General features: G+C 41.8%; 1 protein-coding gene across 1 annotated transcript in view; it reads left to right on the forward strand.

Annotated features, from left to right (window-relative positions):
- KCNK13 (potassium two pore domain channel subfamily K member 13) overlaps positions 1–26,349 on the forward strand; it is a 120,906-nt gene that overhangs the window by 85,092 nt on the left and 9,465 nt on the right. The window contains exon 3 of the mRNA XM_080396735.1: positions 105–26,349. This exon is cut by the window's right edge and continues 9,465 nt beyond it. The gene's annotated coding sequence lies outside the window, so the exon portion shown is untranslated. The remainder of the gene's footprint in view (positions 1–104) is intronic.

Genomic DNA, 26,349 nt, shown 5'->3' on the forward strand with positions numbered 1-26,349 from the left:
AAAATTCTGTGTGATCTATTTTAGTGAATAGCTGGGGTGGTGAAGGACTCTGCTATGCTAGCTGAGAAAAAAAAAACAACCCACCATTTTCATCTTGACTGTAGCACATTGTCTATGGCACAATGGACTGGTGATGGAGCAGGCCTGATAAGTACTTCCCAAGCTGAGACAGGACAAACACATATAAATGTCGGTGTGAATCTGGTTGTTCTTTATTCATTGGCTGTCACTACCTTTGAACTTAATATTATTTTCATTTCCTCTCCCTGTTTCTCATTTCCAGTGCAATTGATACCAACCAACAAGTACTCTGTTAGAAATGCGTTGTGCTTTACACTGAACAGCAGACTTGTTTGATGTTAATAGCTTTGAGTACGTGACACCAGCCTGTCATTACCTGATATAACCCTTCCTTCATATCAGTGCTAATGAGATGAGGAACTTCTGGGAAGCTAAGCTATTGAAGATTCCTGCTCTGCCCCTGTACTCTTTTTGGTATGTTCAAATCCCAAGTGTAGGATCCTGCCTTCCAGGCACTGAATCTTCATCAATTCCAGTGAACTTTAGAGTCGGTATTGAAAGGCTGTCCAAAAGATTAGATCTTTGGACACGGCCAGTGAACTAGCATGATAATGGAAGATAATAGAAGAGGCTATGAAATGGGGTTTGTACTCTTTGTTTGTTTGCATTCTAACTTGGATTCCTTTAGTGAGTAACCTCTTTTGTTGTTTGGGTTTTTTTCCCAGTTTTTGAGTTCTAAGAATCTCAGTCTTCAGATGAAATAAACACAGGTTCTGCCATTTGTTTCCAATTAAAAGTGTTACTTCTGACATTTATTGGGTGACTGGTTTCTCCTAGTGCTTATTAGTATAGTCCTAATGAAGTAGTAAGGCAGATTTTGGATTGCTTTTTTCACTTGGTATGTCTTCTGCTCTGTCTCATCATGTCTGAAAGCCTTGTTCTTACTCTAAGAGGTCTAAGGGGTAGCCAAGTAGATTAACTTTTGACAATGCATTTGTCCTTACCAATACTGAGCGCAGCTGAGGGGACAGTTGTCCTTCATGTTAAGTTTCATGGACTTTCCTGCTAAACTTGTCCTCTTTTTTACTTTTAAGACTCCCACAATTTACTGATTACTTCCTGTTACTTCCTGATTGACTCAGAAGTTTTCATACCATGCCAGTGTCACTGTGATAATTTAAAACCACTTGATGCTGATGAAAATAAATGTAAGAGGTCTCATTTACCTCTCTTGACTTATTTTTTATCTGAATGTCAGAAGCTGTGTGCAGAGGAAGTCTACATATGCAGATTGATAGAAATCTGTGGACATTCATGGAAATTTGCTACTTAGTACGCTGGCAGTTTACTCTGCATTTATGCCACTCCCTCTTCCCCCCGCATATAGCAGATGTAGCAGCCTTATGAATTAATTATCTGATATGCCAGAGCAGAACGAGTTTCCATATCTTCCTGCACTGCAGTCTTCTGCTTCTAAATTAAAATGTTTGATTGAAAAGGAGATGATTGAAGGTTCCACTTCTCCCTGATTATTATACCAGGGTTCTTGTAGCCTGTTTAAATAGAATTTGTGATAGGACAGATAACCTCAAAAGAACAAGGAAACATGTTTCTCTTTTCCATTCTTTATTTGCAGAAAATACAGAATACTTCATTCTGTCTTCTCCAGGAACAGCCACAGGAAAAAATTATATTGAGTCATGTCATTTTACCTAAAGTCTTTTGCCTTAGACAAAAGTCTAGTATTTTTCTCCAGAGTTGCCAGTTTTATGGGTGAGGATGTCTATGCAGTTCTGGAGCGCACATCTTTGCAAGTCTATAAGCACACAGTTCAAAACCATGGATATTTTTCCTATGGCAGTTTTATAGTGACTTCCAAGAGGAAGTCACTGTAAAAGTAACAACACTGAGGAGATCTCAAGTATGTTCAGATAAGAAGTTTCAGGCATGACTGCAGTAGGGAAAACAACAGAGTAAAGATCTGGCAGTCTGGGGTTTATTGTGAGCTGAGAACTAGAGCACAATGCACCCAGGGATTCTGCCAATGCAATTGCCGTATGCACAGGCAATCTGCTAATGTGTTTAAGGGTTAATGTGTTTTCATTGCCATTGTTGTCCAGATAGATGATTTAATTAAAAACTAGCAGTGGATTTATTTGCACATGCTACTGTCATACCTACAGTAAAAACATCAGCTTGTTCCTAATGTTAAAGTTGCTTGAATTTATGGAAGTGGATTTTCTAAGATTCCTGCAGAAAAAAATACAGTTTAGCTTTTTTAATTAAGTCCTCCAAGGTTTCTCCTTCATTTTGCAAATGTTTCCCTTATCTATGTGCTTTTTCTGGGATGTTAGCCAAATGTTAAGAGAATGATAATACTAAATAGATTAAACATCAGTGCTATGCGAGGTAATGCTTTTTCATATCATATATGTAGCAGTTTAAGAAATGAGGCTGAACTGAAATTCCTGTATAAAATCATAGCTCAGACTGTGCAAGAGGAATGATTGAGATGCATCAATGATCTTAAAGATGTTTTCCAACCTAAATGATTCTATGATCCCAGAGGCATATTCAGCTAAACTTCTTTTGAAAATTGCATGATTCTTCTCTTGTATGTATGTTTGTGCCTTATATTAGCTCTAAACAAATCTTCATATGTTCACATTGCATAATCCTTTTTCACGTGTTCACTGTTCTTACTGCTCTGCAGCTCTCCTCTCAACTTTCATAATTGTTTGCCTCTTAACAATTTGGTAGCCAACAAGTTTTATGGTAAAAATACTTAAAGTTACTTAGTCTACCATTTCATCTCCTGGAGATAGAAGTAACAGAACTATCTGTAGTAGGAAAAGGGATGACAATTTCATCTAACTGTAAGCCTTTTAACAAATCTAAGTCCACCTAGCACTTTGTGGTTATCACCATGCAGCATGTCACGGTCATCTGAAATTTCTCAGTGACAGCAAACAAAAATCTGATCATCCTATTTCAAAAGTGGTTACATTTTGTTCAAGCAATAGGAGTATAACTTTGCCCCAGCTTTAGCAATATAGCACAAAGTTGAGCAACTCCACTTGCAGCAAAAATGTAAAAGCAAGCCAAATACGCTTTCCAATATTAAAAGAATACCTGTATCTGGCCATTAAGTATATAACCGGACACTTATTGTACTTGCACAATTAACCCTAAAGTAGCACTACTTTAAGCACACATTTTGTTAAAATAGCCTTGATCTATAATAGCTCTAAGATTCTGAGAATATATCACAAAGCTGCAAGGTAATTTATAGATATTCTGCTTCTTGATGAGTTGGTTTAGACACCTTATTAGCACTTGCTTTAATAAAGTACCACAGTGCAGGTGGTTCCCTGCTGTATTTAAGAAACCTCTCTTTTGTTGTCACTAGCGATTATCTTGATGAATCTATTCAGAGAACATTGGCTTCCAGTGCACTTTTCCTCACTCATCTCAGGAAGGAGAATTAAATTTAGCCATGCACAGTAATGGGTTACATCCATACACAAATAAAGTATATTAAGTGTTTTGCATTTACATCATACTTATTGGTGTTTCTCTGGAGTGGCCTGTGCTTGTATTTGGTAGGGAGTCATTCAAGACAACAAACTGGTCCTTCTGAAGAGAAGTTACATCAAACTCAGGTCTAACAGACATACTGAACATAGGCTATAGGTAGGGATGCTAGACAAGTTTCTAGATGTTGCGTTGTGGAGAAGAAAGAGGAATATCCTAACACATTAAATGTAAAGGTCATGTCATCAAGAGTCAGAACTTGAAACAGTCAAGTGGCTCTGTGCTAATCATCACACCAGTGCAAATGTTGTTGCAAAGACAGGAGCTGGTTAAACATCCTCAGGCCTTGCCAAGCCATCTCTTCTGTATGTGAAACAAGTTACATTCAAAACTGTATTTATTAATGAAGTGTTTTGAAGCCAGTGAGATGGAAGTTATATTTTTTTCCCCAGCAGCCTGGACCATCTTTGTTTATCAAAGTAAGACCCTGCAATTTCTGTTCACCAAGTATAGCAGGTACATCTCTTCCTGACAAGACTCAGAAATCTCATCAATCTCAAGTGACTCAGCTGAATATTTTCTTGGCTAGAATTATTTGAGTCTAGCGAAAAAGACACAATGGTACATTCAGCCTTCAGAGAGCAGTTTGGCTGTGATGATTATAAAATGGGGCCTATAAGTGGAGAAGGTACTTCCATCTCTTACGAAATCATTCATTTGCTTCTCAGATAAACATTTTAGAAGGAGAGTGTTGCTTCTCTCTTCCTCTTGCTTATGGATATCCATTAATTAATTGGACTCTTCAAATGTGCATTCATATATAGAGGCAGCTGAAGTATGGTGGTGAGTGCTACACTGCCTATGGTTAACACAGGCTACTTGGAACTGTGAGTTTGAAAATCTCTTTCACTGCGCAACAACATTTCTTCTGTGATGTCACTTGGAGACACCTTTTTCTGCTAACTGTGGTGAAACAGCAGCAGCTGTCTGCTTCGGTGCCATTTTGCTCCAATTGATGGATGTGCCATCACCTTCTCTCCTTCAAATTCTCTACATTTGTGCCTACATTTCATAACGGATGTGGAAACCCTTCCACAACATTTGGACTTAGTGAGATAGGGATTATGCAAAACTACTAAAGAAACCTTCCCTGGCCTTGCCAACTACAGACTAGATCTGCAACAGCCCTTTTGCACAGCTCTGTTCTCACCATCTACCTTCCAATCCTTTCTCTGTCCCTCCCTGTATGGACTAGGAAGATGCTATGCCAGACTTAAATGTTATGTTTCCATCTGTAAATTGTACTGCAATGCCGCCATCTGCCATATGCAGCCTCCAGCCCCACCAGCTTCATTGCCCATTTGGGCACTTCTGCAGCTGCATTTGTCTTCTCCCTGCACAGCTCCGTCTGGGTGGGAATGCTCTTCCTGAGCCTGTCTTTTCTCAGCCAGCTCCTGGTATCATGGTGATCTGTTGCTTGGTACTTCACTTTTTTCCTTAATTATCTTCCCAGGTAATGGGAATTTAACAGAGCAGTACATTGACAAGAAAAAAATACCCATTTTAATTGTCTTAGTCATAAAATTCAGGTGTTGGCCAAATGGTCACAGCTGAGCAATAAAAAAGCCCTCTCTTATGGCTAGCCTTGATAGTAATTTTATAGTTTCTATGGTTGCAGTATATGCTTAGCTTTAAAGAGTCTGCTACCAATGCTGTCATTGCAGTCACTGTAGTGACCCCCTTTCCCCTCAGTCCACTGAGTCTGAATAACAATTTTGATATAAACATTGTGGTATGCCCTAGATGTAGGAGTTAATATCAAAGTTTTCTGGCAGGCTTGTGCAGCTAGTGCTGGTGCCTGTCATAGCTCTGGTTCTGTTGCGACTCAATTAAGCCGTATCAAGGCATCCTGGGTGTGCTGATCCCATCCAATTCCAACATAAGTGTGTCTGGCTCCAAAATCTGTTGTCATGTCAGACTCTCTTTTAAAATAATGCCTTTCAGAATCCATATTTTAAAGTATGTCAAGACTTGGTAGGGAAAATGTTATCACAATGTAATAATTTTCTTTTCTTTTGCTGTACCTAAATTCCAAATTCCAATACTTTTAAGGGTGGAAATGCTTTGGACTTGCTGATTATTTTCTCTTTTTTTCCCCCTGCAGTGCAGTTAAACTATTTCTATTATAAATGTAATGCATTTGAAGTTAAGAGGTGGTATAGAGCATCTTGAGGTAAAATCTTCAAAACCATAAATCCTCCAACTCCTTGTCTCATTCCACACACCCACCCTCCAAAAAAATCCCAGAATAAACAACTAGGATTTTCATTTGTCTTTATGGGGAGAAAAGAAGATAATGCTGGACCAGATGAATGATGTATTCAGATCTGTATCTGGGAGCAACTGGTGCAAGATGTCTTAGAGAAGACTGCCTGAATAACTGAAATAATCTGCTTATGTTGGAAACTTCTCTTTCAAGTCTTTCACTTAGAATGCAGCTTATGTCCAGAAACAGTACAGTTTATATTGCTTAGAAAGTTGTCACGTCTTATATTGAATTGCCCTGTTCAGATGGATGTTCCTGTCTTACTTTGTTCTGTGTAAAAGAAATGCACTGGAGTTTCATGGGTGGACTGTAACATTTTAAACATCTACACAAAGTGCACAAAGAGAAAAGCAATGGAGAACAAGGCCAGTGCTACTAAAACTGGGATGTGTTCATGGAAAAAGTTCCTGATAAAGATATCCAAGACCTTAAGCACTGGACCATCTTCACTCTAATCATAGAATATTCTAGCAGGCCTAGAAAGATCTCACTCATTTTCCTGTTTCCCTATCTTTCCAAATTCACAGGGAAAACAGATTTTTAATTATAATAAATTATTTTCTATTACACCTATGTAAACACCTGTATACCTTTCGGCTACACGCTTTGCAAAGCTGGTGTCAAAGCACTCATTTTTCTTATAAGGCAAGATGACATATGATACTACTTCAATAAGGTGATAACAGGAGTATTAAAAAGAACAAAGATATTTTATTGTCTTCTGATAAATCATCCTTCATATGAAAAAACACCTAAGTTTTATGAACTCACTAAATTACCAGTCATTTCATTTTAAAGTGTCTGACTGTACTGTGGATTTCTGGGTTTGCTTTCTGATTTCTCGTAGTATAATAGATGCACATCCTTCATCTGAAGGCTAGTTTTATTGCTTTGAAACAGTAATTTGTGCATGTTTGCATTCTGTCCCAGCTCAGCTCATTTAGAGCTGCTAGCAGGACTAAAGTTAATAATATGGTGGGCATGAAACCATTAGATTCAAGTGTAAGAGGAAGCAGTAATATACTGATTTATGTAGTCTTGCAAGTGACTAGGGAGAGCTGGAACTTCATTTTGATGTTTATACACTTTCCCTCTGGTTTGTTTTTTGGTGACAGTTGCCACCATAGCATTTCAGAGGGGAAAGAAGCATCTTCCCCTATGGCTGTGAACAGGGCCTTGAGCACACTGATGAGCTGCCCAGAGTGACATCAGTCTGAGGCTACTGGAACTTGAACCCACAAAATGTTGAACTTAAAAACTGTTCTTTGCATTGCAAAGCTGTATGGCAAAGCCACACGTTAAGTAGCAGTAGGACATTGCTCCACACATAGGGAGAGGGAGCAGGTGGCCCATTCGGAGGGATGTGAAAGTATCTAATGCTCCCAGAGGAACCCATACATAACCTGCTACAGAACAAAATCCAAGGTCTTTTTGTCCTCCCCAGTGTTACACTGGTGTAGTAAAAACACAAAATAGGTAGCTTCTGAGCACTGCCAAGAAGTACAGAAATGTGTACACACGTGAACATTGTATGGATAATTTTGGGGCTGAAAGGCTGACGCTGTTGTGTGAGACATTCCAAGGCAGTACAATATTGCTGGCACAGACACTCGCAATGTTGATGTGCTCATCAGTCTGCCATCAGTACTTGGTTTCAAGCGAGTTTTCTCAGCTTTGGCTCTTGTTCTAAAAAGTTCTTGGTAAAAATACTTGTAGTTCAATACTGCATTATTTGTTCTGTGCTATAAAATCTCCTTATATTACTGCTCTAGCTGCAAGCACAATTCCAGGTTTTGCTTATGGGTAATGAAATCAGCAGATGACTAATGTTAAGTCAAACAAGGAGAATTTAAGCTCATGTGACAGTCCCTGGGAAAGACATACTGTTATCTATTTCCCTGAGCTCCAGCAGCTATACACTCATTGCTTACCACTTCAGCTTTCCAGTTTTAACATGTGGGAAGGGGGAGGTTTTGGCACTTGTTCATTAAAATTTAATCCCCTGTTTGCAGTATGTCATAGTTTACTGTAGGCAAAATGATGAGTGAGAAGTGTTAATGAGCATTGTTAGTGTTACAGGCTGTTACTCTGGACTTCTACTCCTTAATTTTACACCAGGGGTTCCCAAACTGTCTTTGCTATGTACAATCACAAACAGGAGCTCTGCAATGTAGGGCAAGCTATGTACCAACGTGAAGTGTTCTGCACACTATTTGTGTTACATGCACAGCTCTTTGTGCAGTATAAACTTGGCACTCCAAAACTGTACTAGGATACTGTTAGATAATCTCATCTAATTTAAAGATACTTGGCTAGGTTCCAAACCCCTAAGTTTAAGGAATTTAGTTACATAAAATATTGGCTATGTTTTTGAAGCTGAAGGGAGGAAAATTAGGTTGAAACTTTATTCCATTTAATGAGTAAGCTTCTGTGAGGCTTTGCAATCATTGATCTGACCTAATCATTCATCTAATTACCATAATCACTCCTGACATCTGATGCACACATCTTCTTGTATTCAAGGAAAAGTATAAAATAACCACCTTAAAGTTATTTCTGCAGTGCAGGTCTGTCCTGTTTGAGTAACTGCTGCCTTTACTCTCAACAAGACAGTATGCCTCATGATGCTGCTTCCAGAGAACTTGGGGTGAGGGAGCCACAGTCTGACCCCTCTCAACACTTCTGCCCTCAGCTCCTCACTGCTTCTGCCATGTGCTATTCAGAAAAATCCCAAGACATCTGTAGTGCTCATCCCAGAAAAGGGAGTATTAACTCTGATCTCTTCACTGGTGAAAATGTGGAATTATACCAAGCCCGTTTTCGTGCATTTTGATGGTGAACCATATCTCTGACAGTTTGCAGTTAGTTCTGATTCACCTTTAAGCAGTCTCACTTGGGCCATATTTCCCCAGATTGCTTATGAAAATATTGTGGAAAGGTGGCATCAGAGACCTGCGAAGATGTATGGTCTCTGCCTCTTCTCCCTCAGCTAGAGTGTCCTCTCTTGCAGAAAGGAATTACACTGATTTTCCATGATTTGTTGTTGCCATACCCATGTAGGTATGCCTCATCTGCTTGGAGCTGAGGAGCAGGCCTGCTCTTTGCTTGTTTTCATAAGCACCTGTAGACAGTTTGGATGTTTCTTTGCCGAGACAGGACTCTGACTGGGGCTACTGGACTCTTCCAAAACTGATATAAAATAAAAAATTGTAGCCTAATGCACCTGAATAAGGAGAGGAAATCATGATCAGATAACCTAGCATTTCTAACAGTTCTGTGCTGGTTTAGCAGCTTCAGTAGGTATTCAGTTAGGTATTGTAAAATGGAACTTGCATTAGACATTATCCTTTAAAAGATACTCCAAGGCACAAAACCTGGGAAAATTTTCTTAGAATTTACAATGTGATGCCCCTTCTGTGATTTTTTTTTAATTTGCCTCAAGAAAATTATAAGAATATTAGGACAAAGGTATGTTCTCTTCTCCAAGTTCTTTCATAGGTTGCCTAATAAAAATAATTTCAAGTTCTATTAAAAGTGTTATTTTCTCTGAACGGGGTATTAGCCCAGACTTTCCTATTTACAATTAAACCAAGCAGCCTATGTGAGATGAAGCTTATGCTAGTAAAAGCATTAACAAATCAAGCCAAAATGAGACTGACTACTGACACAAGTGTTTTATAAACTGAGCTTACAGTGAAGAATGTGAAAGTAGAATCTTCTGTTGACACTTCATATCCAGATCTTTACCAGTGAGGTAGCTTAGTACAGAGCTTTGAAAGACTGTCTTAAAGTGAGTGCTGTTAAGATTAGTTGGAAAATTAGTTAAATCTCTGTTATCTTTGTGGTTATGAGCAACTCTTCAGATTTTGGTGGGCTCAGTTTTAGGGCCAATGCTCTTTAATATTTTTATAAATGATCTAGAAACAGGAATTGAATGTACATTAAGTAAGTATGCTGATGATGCTAATCTAGGGGAAGCTGTGGACTCCCTTGAGGATGGAGAGGCCTTACAGAGAGATCTGGACAGGCTGGAGAACTGGGCTATTACCAGCCATACAAAATCTAGCTGGATTCTGCAACTGGGATGGGGTAATCCTGTTTATGCATACAAACTGGGGGATGGGAGGCTGAAGAGCAGTCTTGCAGAAAGAGACCTAGGGGCTTGGGTTGACAACAAGTTAAATACGAGTCAACAGTGTGCCCTGGCAGCCAAAAGGGCCAACCACATCCTAAACTGCATCTAGCACAGCATAGCTAGCTGGTCGAGGGAGGTGACTGTCCCACTCTACACTGCGCTGGTGCAGCCCCACCTCAGGTACTGTGGGCACCTCAATATAAGAATGACATCAAACGATTAGAGTGTGTCCAGAGGAGGACAACCAAGATGGTGAAAGATCTTGAGGGCAACACTTATGAGGAGAGGCTGAGGTCACTGGGTGTGTTCATCTCGCAGAAGAGAAGGCTGAGGGGTGACCTCATGGTACTCTACAACTTCATCAAGGGGGGCAGAAGAATGAGAGGCACTGATCTCCTCTCTAGTGACCAGTGATAGGACACAAGGAAATGGAATGAAGCTGCTTCAAGGGAAGTTCAGATTGTACATTAGGAAAAGGTTCTTCATTGGGAAGGTGGCCAGCCACTGAAGCAGGCTCCCCAGGGAAATCGTCATGGCACCAAGCCTGTCAGATTTCAAGGAGCATCTGGATGACACTCAGTCATATGGTTTAGTTTTAGGTAACCTTGTGAGGAACAGGGAGTTGGACTTGATGATCCTTATGGGTCTCTTCCAACTTGAGATATTCTGATTCTGTGATTTTCCCTGTGTGTAAAGGGACCTGGCTCCTGCTCCAGAACAAGGCTTCTCCTCTCCTGATTCTTGGCAGACAGCTGTCCCTCCTGCCCCCTTTGATATATTTTTCTTATGATTTGTACTTTTGGTTTGGAAAGAGAAAAGCGTTTTGAAAGAAAACAGTAAAGGAAAACCATGATGCAAACAATGTTACACTGAGTGCTACCCATTTCTGTCCTGTAGGCTGAGAAATTCTGAATTGTTCAGATGACCATCCTAGCCTTTAGGCGATATTGAAAGCTGTCCCCAGCCTCACTTCATAAGATAGTGTTTGGTTTGTGAACACCTCCAAGAGATGGAATGGATGCTGCCAGCTCTGACAAGTAAGACAAACCTGTTCCTCTGCTCCATGGCTTCAGGAAGGATCCTTTCTCATGCTGCTGCATCCAGCCCCTGCTGCACCAACACCCTGTCCCAGCAGCAGACAACCCATGGAGGAGGTAGGGCAAAAAGTATCTTGGCTGGGGCCATACAACAGGCAAATTACTGCAAGCAGCACCTGACTCTCCTGGCTCATGGACCACAGCTCTGTCTGCTGTGCCCCTGCCAGAAACCCTTCAGCTGTCTTGGCCATGCTGTGACTCAGAAAAACATAGACAGGGAAGACTTTCAGAGAGCCCTGGGGCAGCTTTGTCCAGCTGCAGATGATGCTTACAACGATTTCCTTTAGAGTCCAGTGAGTGACCTATTCACCCTGTTAGTTGTGAATAAACAGGACAGGTGGTTTTTACACTGGGAAGTATTTTGATTGGAGATGAGAAGCTGTTAATTTAAGGAAGGCAAGTTCCAGAAGCAGAAAATCACTTTACTTGTTTGTTGGATAGTTATCCAATAAAATTATTTCTCCTTGTGGTAACTTTAACATCCTTGAACTAGGACTTAATAAATAAATCAATAAATACTTCTACCCTAGGGATAACTGTGAAAGAACTATATTTAAGAAAGAGCACACCATTCCCCTGCAGCCCAATAATACCTGCCCTTCCTGGGAGGGGGGCCAGAAAACAGATTTTCACCTTTTGCTAGCAATCATCAGGCTCCTATGGTGGCTGCTTGCCTGGATATAGCTGTGGTTGAATTGGATTTTGAATAAAACACTATCAAACAATGTAGAACAGAAAAAATTGGTTTTTTCATCCCTAACTGAAGGTGTTAAAAAAATAATTTATCAAAATTCAGGGTTACTTTCTGCTCTGTTTCATCATCCTGCACAAATTTGATATTAATTATGATTCAATTAGTAATGTAAACAGTTTTAAAGCATCTTCTTCCTATGTATTTCAAATACAATAATGAAATTTAAGAAAAGGTGCAGGAAAGAAGTCAGAGTCTGTGGCAAGCAAGCCACTAAACAGGCCATTGGTGGCCAAATCCTCTAAAAAATGTATGCAGGTGTTTATACAACTCAGCAGCTGTGTACATCAGTGGTCACTTGTGCCATAAAACTTATGTGACTCTCAGGATGCACATCCTTCTATTTAGTCATCCTATTGACTTTTTTGTCCTCTGTGACATTGACTCTTGAGGATGAAATTGTGTGTGTTGCCCTCTGAGCAAAGGACAGCCTCATACCTGGGTTCTCATAGGTGATTTGGGCAGGCACAGATGCGAATAGCAGCTTGCCAGTTCCCCCTGGCACACCCAGCTCTAACACATATTTGTCAGCCATGCTTTAAAAGTTAGATTTGGTGGGGTCAGAAAGCTGTGCAGGAGCAGCCCCAAGTTCAGAGCATGGCCCTATGTGGGGCTGACACTTTTGTGCAGCTGGTGAGGAGAGCAGGAATGACCAGAAACACCATACAATGCCTCAGGAGTGCTCAACAGTTTTGGTGCTGATGTTCCTGTATGCTTTATAGCTTGTGTTAACTACACTGTCATAGGATGTTGAAAAACTTCATGGAGACTGCTGTAAGTATTGGCCAAAAAGGATGGCATTACCTTTTCCCAAATGTGTGGTGTTTTGACATTGTAACACTCTTAGCTTGTTGGATGAAGGTTCTGCAAGCAGTGTGGGTTGGGGAGCACTCAGTGTACCATCAGTTTGTAGGCTTGAAGGGGCTGGATGCCACTCAGATCTTGGTTGTTGTCCACATGCCCATAGGCTGTATGTTTACTGAATCTGGTTTGTGTATCCTCAAGAGCTGCTTAGTAGCAGGAGATTAATTTTGAGAATCTAAATTTTTTTTATATAGTTATCTAAAACTAACAATAACTACTTTGTGAATCTACTCTGAAGTCCATAATTTGATTTTGCAATTCTTTTTAATGGTTCTGAGGCTTTCTAAGGATAACTTTAAAAAATACCCCAATTTTGGAAATCTCAGTTACTCATTGTATCTGACAATGTTTGTAACTACTAAACTAACTTCATTGCTCACACACAATGTGTCATAAATCTTGTCTGCTGTTCAAGCATTTTACAGTCTAGTGAAATGATTCTGCCTCTTAACAACACTGTTTGGAGAATAGGCTGCCATTGGGATAATTATAAATCAACTACAGGATCTCCCACAATCTACTCACTGATTTAGTGTCTCTGAGGCTGTAAGGAATGTACCATGCATGGCCCTCCATGAAGCTCCCAGCCATACTACTTTATTACAAGATGCCTCACAGCGGTGATACCATGGGTGAAGAAAATGACCCACACAGACCCCTCTGCTCCTTTCTCACCAACATCAAGGGCTATCAGTGGCACTAGAGTACATAGCCTTCATTATATTACCAATAAACATGGACTGGCCCCTCTGCATCAGGGATCAGCTAGTTTAGACGTTATCTCTTCATGTCACATAAAATGGCTAAGACCAGCTGAGACATTTGTGCTGTCAATACAGAGAACTAAACCTCCCAGTATCAGCTGCTGGAAGTTGTCAACTGAAAGATTAATCACCCACTGTAAAATCTGGCCCAGTCTCTCAGGATTTGGGGCTTGTCAGTCTGCTGACTTTTAAACTGGTGATGAGGTGCTTGGGTGCCTTGGCAATGGGCAGCCTGCCATACAAGCAACCGAAGCAGCTAAATAAGTGGTGAGTCAAAGATTCTCAATAAAAATGAAACATAATGGCTTAAATAAAATTTAACATCCAAATGCTTCCTGCAAACTGAGACAATTGAAGCATGGCGTAGAAACAGGAATGGCCTTGTCAGATGTGGGATCTATCAGGTTCTGAAACACCACAGACTGGATTGTAGGAAGCTAATTATGCAATACAGGTGACAGCTATGTGTGCTTGTCAAGAAGCAAGCCGCCTCCTCAATAAAGCCTCCAAAACCCCTTGGCTTGTGTAGACAATTAGTTCTATGGCAATTTGAAAATGGGTAAGTCTTGTCCTCAGACAAACAGACCAAACTGCCCTACACTGGTGACAGCAGTGACCCCATTCCCTTCAGTGATGTGTTTTGACCAGTACCTCTAACACCTGCAGGTCCTTTAGTTTGCCATATGTGCACCTGTGCTTGCCCGCTCAGGCCTTTCCCTGCAACAGCCCTTCTGCCACTCTGGCAGTGCGCTGCAAGGCACAACTTCCTCAGTGTGACACAGCAAAAGGTGAGTTTGCTTTGCCTCTTACTCTCTTCCTTCATTGTCCTGAGAGGTGAAGGAGTGACAGCAGCAGCAGCATGGTGACCTCATCTGCTGTGGTCTTTGTGTTGAGACATGAGCAGGGTGACCTGCACTGAAAGGCACGGTGCCGGGATGGAAAAATGCACCACTTTTATAGGTTCTTCCTGGCACAACCAGTTCCTAGCAGGAACCTATGTGTACCACAGGCTCTGTGTCATAAGCAAATGCCACAGTCCCTTTTGGCTCTTAGCTGGAGAAGATGTCTCCTAAAATGTACCATGAGAACAAAAGAGAGGCTGATGGTCCAAAAAGTACACAAACTGCTGTGTTGTGTGAGATGGGAAACACAGGCAGTCTAGGGCATGGGGGCAGATTTTGCACAGCAAAGTGCAGAAAGGGAGGCAGCAGAGGCAGGAGCTGAACTGAACAAGTTGGATGGTATAGCACTGGTGAAGGGTGTGAGAACAGGAGCTCTTGTGTGGGTTCAGGCAAGAGGCAACAGTGCAGCAGCTGTGTTCTGTTTGGGTGGAAAACTTCCTTGATACAAAAAGCAAGCACACTTGAGCTTGTGAGAAATGAAACAACAAGGCTTGCTGGTAGCATGTATGATAGGAGAAGGGAGACTTTTGAAAGAGCTTATTATATACAGGTAGTTTTGATCGGGGGGGGGGGGGGGGGGGAAGACTATAGCCAGTGTTTAAATATAGAATAATGACAGAACATACCTAGTGATATAACGCTGTTGCATTGATCCAAACCACTAGGCCTGTCTGGGCAATTATTTCTTACAACAAGAATAATACTGGATGTTCTTTAAAAAGAAATGTTTGATTTTTTTTCTAAGAAACACACAAATCAGTCACCTGTTGGGTCCTATTTTATAAGCCTTAGAATCCTCTTCTCAGAGTCTATGTTTGAGCGTATTTGTGGCTGAATCAAGATTTTATTGTGATTGACAGAGTTAACCTTTCCTTGTAAAAACAAGTGTTGCCCAACAAGATGTCTCTGATCAAGTCAATATCCTTGGAATTGGCATCTTACTTTCGTAGCCAAAACATATTTATCACGTTAACTGTCTCTGTACCTCCATCCTTCACATGCACCACAGAGGAAAGGAGAGAGATGCATGGCCAGCAGCTGCGGGTGGCTGTCTTGCCATAAGCACACACTCCAGCTTGGTTGGTTGGTTGCCGGTGCAGGAAAACAACTGTAGTCACTTTTCAATCGCTGTTACTCTTCGCAATGGTTTGCTGTAACTAAGGGATTCTTGACCTTCCACCATCACAGCAACATTCAGAAGCAAAAATTCCTGCCATCTGTTCAAGAGTGAGCCATATGCAGTAAGTGAATTCAAACATAAATACTCGAGTATTATCACAGCATTTCAATATCTTAAGATCACAGCTAATATTTCCCTTCAGTAATTTAAAGCTTCCATGGTTTGTTTGAAAAACAAGAATAATAACATAATTTAATTCCTAATTAGTCACCAAAGAATATGATCATGATTAATTATAGCTTTGCTGAATGACAACGGCCTTTACACCTCCCTTGAAGTACACTGACTGTTTTTAAGTCTATAGCTTGCTACGAGCTGTGAATAGACTTAAAATGAGGTTTGTTGTGCTTGAGGTATAAAAGCAGAAGAGTTTATCATCCCACCATACAGTGAATAAATCAGTGTACATGTTTTGGCTATGTGGCTTTTTCCATGGTTCTCTTTTGTGAGTTATTTGAGTTCTGTCCTCAGTGAGGGTGCAGGAGTCTGTTATGTTTTTTGTGGTTGTCTGAGTTCAGATAACCACGGGAAATAAATTCCCCTAGTTTAACAGGTTAGCTGTTGAATGTCCTTCTTTACTGAGAAGCTGGAAGGGACTGAAGGAATTATTCTCGTGATCAGACCCACTGTCATGGTCTGTGATTGTTAACAGCGGAAGCATATACCACACAATAATACCACAGCCCCAACACATACATGCAACTGCATTTTTATTATATTAGCCAGGGCACAGAACAAGGAGTTTATACCAGCTTCCTGCCTTCACGGAGATGAAAATACAAGGTTGGCAAGCTTGCCAGTGCAAATATTTTGAAGGAACTTCAGTTGCTTGGGTGAATTCTTACCAGATCAGTAATTTGCTTCATGATTGGGTTTGCATTATGAGACAATAGATCCAGCTCTAGAGACCCTCAAACCACAGTCAGCCAAAGTGCAAGCTGTCTCAGGACACAGCTTGACAAGGCCACTCAGACCAGAACAACAGCATGCTGCCAGAGGAAGGGAGGGCTCTTGCCCATGATCCAAGCATTGGGAAAAGAAAGGTCTATTCACTAGAGCAGCAGAAATCTCAGCTGACCCTCACCAGAAGATCCTGTAGGAGCCAAAGCCTTGGTGAAGGAGGGAGGAGTGGTGAACTTCAATGTATCTTCTGATCCCAGCTCATTTTCAGTTCAGATGAAGCTCAAGTCCTGTGGGTGCTTTAGATAATAATTTCTAGATGTGCAGACCCAAATTAGGGCTCAGGCTACCTGTTTCACTCTTATTTTCCCTTGGACCTTGGAAAAATTGGACTTTGGCACTTAAGCTGCTTTGCATTTTGCATTTAGTGGCTTTCAGCTGGGAACTTCCAGCACACCTGCCCCTATAAACACACCAGTGCACCCAAGGCTTGGAAAACGGGTAGGCTGGGCTCCAAGCTGAGATGTGAAATCTGTGGCTTAGAGCACAACTCCACTGCTTTTCTATTTGTGGTTACTATTTCATGCACTATGGTACATCAGATAGGGAATTATGAAGCCTGGACTTTGCCCTGTATGATGTTGGTTCAGAGCATTGGTCTGGAAAAGTAACTTAAGCTCCCTATAATTAATTTTCCCCACCCGTAGTATGGTTTGCAGTAGCTTACTTCTGTAGGATGCATTGAGAACTACGCAAGAAAAGCACTGACAATAAACAGCACATATGCACTGCAGTTGTGCATTAAATGCTTTTGATTTGTCTTTATGGACCTTAAACTAATTACAAATTGTCTTTCCAAATTAATATAATTGTTCAGACAGTATTTTAACTTCTACTCTGTTCCAGTGTGTTCTTGTGCCTCTGCCTATCAATTTGAAGACTTTGAGACTTAAGATTAATAAATACAAAAGTTGACGAGAGTAGGAAATGCAGTCTCTTCTGGGAGAAACCCTGATAATACAGACTACATGATTCAACAGCAGAGTACATTTCACTGAGAAATCAATGTGCTTAGTTGTTGAAGCATCAGAGGCAAAAACTCTTTTCACAGTAGCTGTTACTTTAATAGTTAGTTTTGAAAGTCCCTGGATAAAATCAAAAGGCCTCCAGAAGGGGCTGTTCTGAACTGCAGGAGCAGCACACTGACCTGTTGGCTATAACCAAACAGAAGTTGGAGCACTTTGCTCCCAACCAGTTATTCTCAAATACATCCCACTGCTTTGGCAGCAGCACTGTGTCAAGGCTCCTCTCTATGAAGTGGATGCTATGATTCATCCAACAAGGGCAGTTGAGTCAGACCAGTGAGGCCAAGACCTGCAAAAGGCTCACTGGGGAGTCCAGATTATAAGACTTTTTTTTTTTTTTTTTTTTTTTTTAAATTTGCAGCTATCATATGATTCTATTGAGAGTTTTACAAAATGAGAATCCCAGCAAGCTGTGGGAGCACATGTTGCTCTTGCAGGATCTGGCTTAGGATACACTATGTTATATAAGTATTTTCTGCATCTGACTATAATCTTCAAGGCACAAGTGAACCACATGAGAGCAACAAGCTCCCAAACAAAGCACACTGTTATCCTTGGAGCTGACAGAATTTCACAAGAAAGGTCAAACTGAGGTCCATAGGGATGAAATCACTGATTGGCCCATGTCTTAATACAGATTAGATGTTTAAATAGGTCTTCATACCAGTAGAGTGGTCTTCTTTTACACCCATGGTAAGTCATATCACTAATAAGTGAAAGGGGAAAAAGTATTGTTTCCTTTCTTGATAGAACACTTACCCATGGTCTGAAGAACTGAGACATCAAATACAAGCTGATTTCATAATGCTATACCGATACAGTACATCCTGGCAAGGTTGACTGAGGAGCTCCCTGGGGAAAATAAGAGTTAGAAATTTGCATTTTCAACAGAAAATGCCACAAACAAAGCAAAAAACATTTTTCTCATCCTCTCAGAAGAAAATTTTTTATATCTGCCCTCTTTTATCCAAAGGAGAGAGTTGCAGGGTTGGGTAGGAGATCCGTTAGCCCGTTGCCAGGTTTGCTCCTATTGTATGAGCATCACAGTTATTCCTTCACAGCTCAGCCAGTGCAGAGCAGGCAGATTAGCAGGGTGTATGCTGGAGTACAAACATTTGGTCATGTGACTTTCCACCCCAGATGCCCAGCCAGCAGGGACTGCAAGGTTGTTCAACCCCTGCCATTCAACCCCAATACTTCCACGCAAGAAACTCACATGGTATTTTGCCTTGCAGTAACTTTTCCATGCGGTAGAAAAAGAATGTGGGAATTTAAATTTGATTACAGCTTTTTAGTCTACTAACTGCAAAGTACTGAATGAGTTCCAAGGATAATAATAATTAATAAAACAATTAGTTAATTTGGGTGGCATCCTTTGTGTCTTTTACAGGTTGCCACAGTCAGATGTAGGTTTTTAATGGCATTTGGTACCTTTTTGCACAGATAAATTTTCACAGCCTTTGCCAGCCAGCAGATCTCCTGTACCCCAGATCCACATCAGCAGTTGCCATGGTACAACTAATGGGTAAAATGGTGCTGTGGAGGGCACATGCAAAGCAGCTTTTAATGGCTGTCCCTTCTTCCTTTGAACAGAAGCTAGCAAAGAGACAAATATTTTTCTGAAAAAAAGGTGTTAAGATTGTCAGTCTTAGAGTAGGAGTGAGCCACGACAGGGCTCCAGTAGCTCCCACCGAATTGTACAGGAAAGCAAGCATGCAACCCTGCAGGATTGCAGTGGAAGGCAGCAATACCAGCTAGTGTGTACCTTCACGTCAGCATGGATTTCAGCCCAGTTATCTGCAGCAGCATTTACACATGCATTCTTACTATACTGATCTGGGGCCAAGAAGCTCAGAAACATGAATCGGCTGAAAATGCTGCTGCTGACTCTACCAACATCCCATACCTCCTGCAGAAAGCATCTGTGTAATACTTGTAGGATAAGCCGTTTTGCTGAAGGTGCATTGCAGCTCTCCTGTGTAGTGTGTGCTGTAAGGGCTAGATACATCATTTTCATACAGCTGAGCTCTTTCAGGTCCTTTCCTGACACAGCAATGCATCACTCATCTGCTGAAACACCTGCTGAGTCCTGGCGACCTCCTAGCCCATAAGCATGGGCTTAAATGCTCTGTTGAACTGGGAACGAAATGATTTAATTTAAATACAGAACGCTTTCTTTTCCTGCTGGTTATTGAAATGATTGAACCTCAAGTGATAAATGCAACACAGTGACACAGAGCTGATCTATAATAATCAGACCTTATGGGAATTCTGTACTGTAAAACTAATTGAGTGGTTTGCCACTCTGATAAATGCAGAAATTGAAAATGTGATTTGTAATTTGGAAAATAATGGGATTAATTAAATCGTCATGTAAAACCAAAGATTTCTTGAGTAATAAGGAAGTGAACAGAAGCCCATAATTATAGCAGAAAAGAGAGTGAAAAAGCTGACTGGCAGTCACATTATCATCTATTGTTCCAAAATTTATTTGAATGGTACAGTAAAAAAATGCACTGAGGAAAGAGTGATTGCAGTGAGCCATGGCACAAAGCCAGGTGGTAGCTGCATTATTTCCTCCAAAAATGGTCCGAATCATGTGGTTTTGTTCTAGCTACCCAAGCCTGGGTAGGAAGGAAGGAAGATGACCAGAGGCTAATGTCCATTTTGCATTTAGTTTGGGATGTTTCCTGTCCTGTACCAACGCTGTTACTGACCTCCCCATGTATGTGGCACTAAAAGCAAGGCCACAATTGCTAATTGGGCTATGAATTGGACTTTGATCTGAGGGGTAGCAGCTATCTATAATCTGCAGACCATAAACACTAGGATTTTGGGTAACTTTTATGAGAGACTGTTTTTAGCTGCTCTTACCCTGCCATCTCCTCTATGAGTACAGATTTGTTTATGCTTTTGGGGTAGGCAGAAAAAGGCATGTCTGCTTGACGTCCAAGGCAAACCAGTGTTAACAGCATGTGTTCAGAGTGCCACAGGTACTGCCACGTTTGGAAGAAAGGGTAGCTGGGAGATCCCGTTGCTCCCAGGTCCACTCTATCCCAAGCCAAATCAGGTATGCTCCAAAAACATCTGCAGATAAAACAGCTGGAGCATCTGAATTCCCCACAGTTTAAACCAGGTGCTCAGCCAAAATGCAGCTGCTTACGGACCCACTTTGAGGATATAATAATGGAAATAACTCCAGGCACCTCCAGGGCTGTGCAGCAACTGTGTTTACAGTTTAGCAGCTCAGACTTTCTGTATTGTCATGTCATGGCCATTTGTGTGAATTGAGGCACAAATCCTTTGCAGATCTAACTGTTACTCATGCCAGCAAGTCTTGCCCTGTGAAGAAGAGCTGAGAGAAAAAACTGGGAGCAGAGAGTCAGTGTTAGATAGATACCCTTCAGTGGGGAACAGTAAGAGTTAAACCTTACTTTACTGTGAGATCCTGTGTGGGGCCAGAGAATGAGACCCTGACCATGCATTAAGGGGAAGGAGGAAAGTTTCTCTCTGCTTCCATTTTTCCACCGTGCATTAGTCCAATATAGACTGTGTATGGGAATGGAGAAGGAGAATTCATACTTGCATCTCTGACCAGAAAGTCCAAACAACAATTTTTTAACCTATTTATTTTAAAAATTCTGAAATTTTAGGAGAGAAGCTGTTTAGTCTTTTGTGAAAGTCACTTTTACCAAGCCCTTATCATGGTAATAAGGGTTCTGTAACAGCATGACATTGGAAGCAAAGAGAAATTACAAAGGAGAGAATACAGAGCCAGAGATGTGTGTGCCTGTTGGGCCATACTGGTGGGGAAGCCAGTCACTCCACCTGTGCTCAGCTCTCCTAGGGAATTTATGTAAATATCAATCTCATGTTCACTTTTGCAATGAGCAAAATAACCACAGTTCTGTGATTAAGCTCACAGCGTCATCTTGATCTCCTTCCCATGAGGCTGCTACAATGTAGAATGTGTCTCTCTCTCCTAGCACTGCTGTAAGACTATTTTATTTCAGCAGAAGTCTCACATTCAGCTCCATTAAATGTAATGGCATCAGATTGATATGACTACTCTTTTTAGTTATCTAAGTGACTGCTTTTGCCTTTGAGTAGGGAAATCCTCTCTCTGAAAGCCTCCATTCTCCACATTGTGCCAATGGATGGCACCATTAGCTACCACTTGCAATATAGCTACACTTTTTGGGGTGGTTGCACCCTACTGGTACCTTTTGGGCATTCTTGTCCACACCCCAGCTCCAGAGATCTGTACCAGTATGTAAAATTTCCTCCAATTTTTAAGAAGAAGATCTACAGACTTGATAAAACTACACAAAACAGAACTGTCTTTCTAGCATCACTCACCTGTTCTTCAAGCTGTTTACTCCTGTAAAAACAAAGCAATAAAAATCGATGCCATAGCATGTTGTGACAATTAACAGATGTTGCAGAGCAGCTGAGGATCTGGGGTGCAAGATGTTCACAGCATGGCTGTCCCAGTTTTTTGAGGCAGTTCAGTCCTTCCTAGATGTTTCAAATTAAATGCTCTCCCCAGCTGGCATCACAAGCAGTAGTGGCACATACGCCTGCTAGGATGTACTTGTGCTAACTCCTCAGAGTGGTTTCTACAGGTATGAGAAAGACATAAGGTGGTTCACTGCAGTTAACCCCAAAGTGCTCTCACATCTCCCATGGACAGGCAGATGCACTGACATCTTGTACTACAAAATCCTGGTAGCTGCTCTCCTGTGGCATGCTCCTTCCTTCATGCCTCACTTCACGCTGAAGGCTTGGAGGTTGCTGCTGTGGGAATGAGTTATTCCTTCAGCTTGCACCTCTAGCTCTGAGTTTGCACCTCAGTGCTAGGACAGTAGCAGCAGCTTCTGCAAAGTTAGGGGTCAACAGTGCTTTCCATCCTAGTGAGAAGACAACCAGCCACTGCAGAGAGACAGGTGGCTGCCCTGACCTCAGCTGTGGGAAAAGGCGTGTTCCCAGGGAAGCTCAGGCTGATCTCTGTAGGACTGACATACAAAGCAGAAAGGCAACTGAAAGGTTGGGAGTGTCAGCACTGCCTTTGTTGTGCTTCATCACTATCTTATAGTTTCCTCTGGGTGAGCATTTGTATAGACACTTCTGTTGTGACAGGCTCTCTGCCCTCCGCCACATGTGCCTTCTAGCACAGCTTCTGCCAGAAGACCAGCGTTAGCTGCCTGGGTGAGGGGTGCCCCTGCAGTTTGCTTGCAGTGCTGGGGAACACTGGGGCTTATGCTCATCTGCTCATCATTTTGTCTTTCCACAGATCAGTTTCCTCCTGACAGACTTCAGATTCACTCTGTGCTGTGGCTTAGGCATGCTTCATGCCTTCTAGATGAATCAATAGGAATAATGTGTTCTTAAGTGTGACAAAGGGCCTCAGAGCATCTTTGACATTTGTTTTAATTTTCCATTTTTTGGAAAAGAACCACTGGAGTTTCCATTTGATCTCTTGGGCAAATTTAGAGCAGTGTAACATGTGGCCACTTGTGCCGGGAGATTAGGCTTTGTAAAATATGACAAATTGGCAGGGCGCTAATTAGCAACACAGCCCTGTTCTCTCATTTGTGGACATGGTTTCTGGCTGTGGCTTTCTGTGAGAAACCAAATCAAAAGCAAGTAAACAATCTGAAATCTGCAATCAGAAGTGCTTGAGTAAGAAACTGTTTGACAGTTTCTAACCAGAGGCACAAAGATGGCAACAGGCACAGTAACAAAACTACCCATGCAATTTACAGGGAGAAAACAGTCACTGAAATTACTTGTCCCCAAGTGACAAAAGAAAGAATCTGTAGATTAAAACCCAAACTGAAGGGTAGATGAGCTGCCATCAGTTTCTAGACCAGACTGGTGTGTTCACCCAATTAAAGCCCCACTGCTGCAGGGACCTCAGGTTGTGGTGACTCTTTATCTCCTGTGCCTTTTTGCCATGGCATGTTACAGTCCTGCGGACTTTTGGTGGTGTACAAAAGAGGTTATACTTATCCCAGGGTATGTATGGGAAATGTGTCCAGGTCAGAGCTATGGCACAGAGGGGATGCTCTGAAGAATGTGGTGAATTAAATGCCTATTGTGTGGCTGGCTGGGATTATAGGGTCTGGCTTTCATGACCCAAGTAGCCCCTTCTGGCTTCTTGAACTTGTTGGAATATGTTATGTGCTTGGTAGCTTTTTGATTCTGACTTGGTAATTAGATAGGACATTTATAACTGAGCTAAAGGCAGTGTTCAGACAATGAACTGACATATGCTTCAAGGAGGATTTTTCTATTAAGGCTAATGGCAACAATAGCTGTTCAATAACATAATCCTCAAGCAGCATGAAATTCTTCTGGTCTCATGCACCTAGGTTTAGCTGAAAGAATTTACAGGCCTGTAATAGACTTCCACTTTTTTAGTGAGAAAATATTTGTATTAGTGCTGCTTCTGGACTTTTCATCTGAGCTCTTAGCCTTGGCCACTGCTTCCTGCAGGCAGGCTCTTAGTCAGACCTGGTGTAAACTTACTTTCAGCAAGTTGAATTAGCCTAATGACCAAAACCAGTTCTGGTCCCGAGTGTTGCATTCATGCTCAGACAGTGGTAGTTTATTTTCAATTACCTGTGTAGATAAAGGACTTGAGAGCTTCTCCACAGTGCCAGCGATAATGTGGAGGTGGCCAAAAAGGCAACAAGCAGCTCATATGTTCCAAACAGGTATTGCATTTAAATATAAAAAAAGATGTTAATATGACATTTTCCATGGTCTCACAGTGAGTTGCTACAATAATCATTTGCGACAAGCCGCATGGGAGGAAAGTTTCATCTCTTCTTTTTCTCCACAGTGAAAAGTAAATCAATGAGCTAGTGCCTTGGTGTGGCAAATGGCCCAGCTGCCTATGTCTATGGTTGAACATCATGTGCAGGGAGTTTCCCGGCATGCTGTGGGTGATAATGTGTATGTTTCCATTCCTCCTTATTGCTTGTCTGTTCTGCATCTGTTCTGGAGGACTGGGAGCACAAGAGTAACAACCAGTGATTTTCCCTCTGGGCTGGTCACTACAGGTTTCCGTGTGTCTGCTGGGTCTGAGTGCTTTCAGTAGCTGGTTGTTCCTCATCAGCCATTTTGAGAAGTGAGTTGTCTGTGCCCAGTTCCTCTGGGGCTGATGCTCCTACCTCAGGGTATTTTGCAGTTGGGATGTCTGGCCACCACATGAGCTGAGGGGAAAGGATGAAAAGAGATAGGGTCATGAAAGCTGAACTTCTCTGCCTGTTTCAAAGTGTATCCTTCCCTCCAGGTCACACAAGTAGGGAGGAAATCCAGACTGTCTTTGGCATGTATAGAAATCCTCAGTCATCAGGTTCTCAGTAAGTATGTTCAGCCGTGATGCACAGAGAATGGAAAGGAGAAGGAGAAAAGAAGCCCTCCTGGTCCTTCTGAACACTTGGACACTCATGTTTCTGTGTGATACTGTCTTTTAGTTGCCAGCAGCAAGTGCAGGAGTTCTCTAGTAGCCCCAAGTCTCTGGGAAGCCTGGCTAGGGTGGCTCCAGAGGACATATCTCACCCCAGATCCAAAACTCTCAGGGCTGTTTTCCTTCCTTGCATCTCTTTTACCATGGGAGGAAGAGAATTGTTTACAAACTCAGAATATTAATGCAAATAAAAGGTTAAGGATTCCTCCAGCAATTTTTGTCTCTTCCAAGGAGTCTGACAGCACAGACAAAGATGTCTCATTCCTGCTGGTTTTGTTTTAATTGAGGACCTTTGTTTTAATTGTCAGACCTCTGCCTGCCCAACGCTCCTTTTTTATTGAGGGTGTATGTAAACAGTGAGTTACCCATGTTTCTACCACAAGCTAATGATGAAAAGGAAACAATGGTCTCATTGTTTTTCTATTTGCTGTTACACATCTTCAGACACTTTCCTCTTCTGGAAAAACCTTCTCCAGCTATAGGTGACAGGAATCATCTGAAATCCCTTCATGCTTCAGCCAGCAGCCAGGCAGCACCTCTCCTTTCGTTGCTTCAGCTATTGTTGCTCTGTCTAGCCAACCAGTTCTAACTGTTTTATCATTGCTTTGCAAAGTCTTCACTTCACTCCTGGAGTGATCATCAATAATCATGGGTTTTGTCAGCACCATTTATTTTATTGGTGTATTGAGGATACTGAACACTTTCCTTGGAACTCCCAGCCACTGCATTACTGTGATCCAGGAGCATCTCAGCTTTCTTTTATAAAAGAAAGTCCTCTCTCATGGTCACAGAGTAAACCTTGAACATAAGGTTCTGATGCACTCTGTAAGGTCATAAAGCTGAGGACAGAGGGGCCATTAAAATATGTTTCTAAAAATCATGGAGAAGATTGTGATTCTCATTTCGGTGTTTTACAGCATGGCTTTGAGATCTGGGGTTGGCAGTGCTGTGAATGTTACATATAAGGACCGCAGCCAGCAGTTGTTAACATGGGGTTGGATTGTCAGTAGCCTCCACAGAAAAGTCATCAGGAGGAGACAGCAGGAAGCTCTGAGAAGAGCCTCTTAAAAGGGATTTAGCATCCCTGAAGGAGGGGGAAGAATGTTCTGACTCTGCAAACCGGCAGGAGCAGAAGGTACCCAGTGCTATGAACATGCAGACTCCAAGGCAAGTGGTGCTGGCTGCCTCCCCAGGGGTTGCACTGCCTTCAGCCAAAACCTTTGTGTGCTTAGCATGGACAGTGGTGACTTCTGACACTGCAATTCAAACCTGGCTGCTCTCTGAACAGCCCATGCACCAGCCTGCTTGTCCAG

Source organism: Falco punctatus, assembly GCF_963210335.1.
Source record: "Falco punctatus genome assembly, chromosome: 7".
Classification (NCBI taxonomy): Eukaryota; Metazoa; Chordata; class Aves; order Falconiformes; family Falconidae; genus Falco; species Falco punctatus.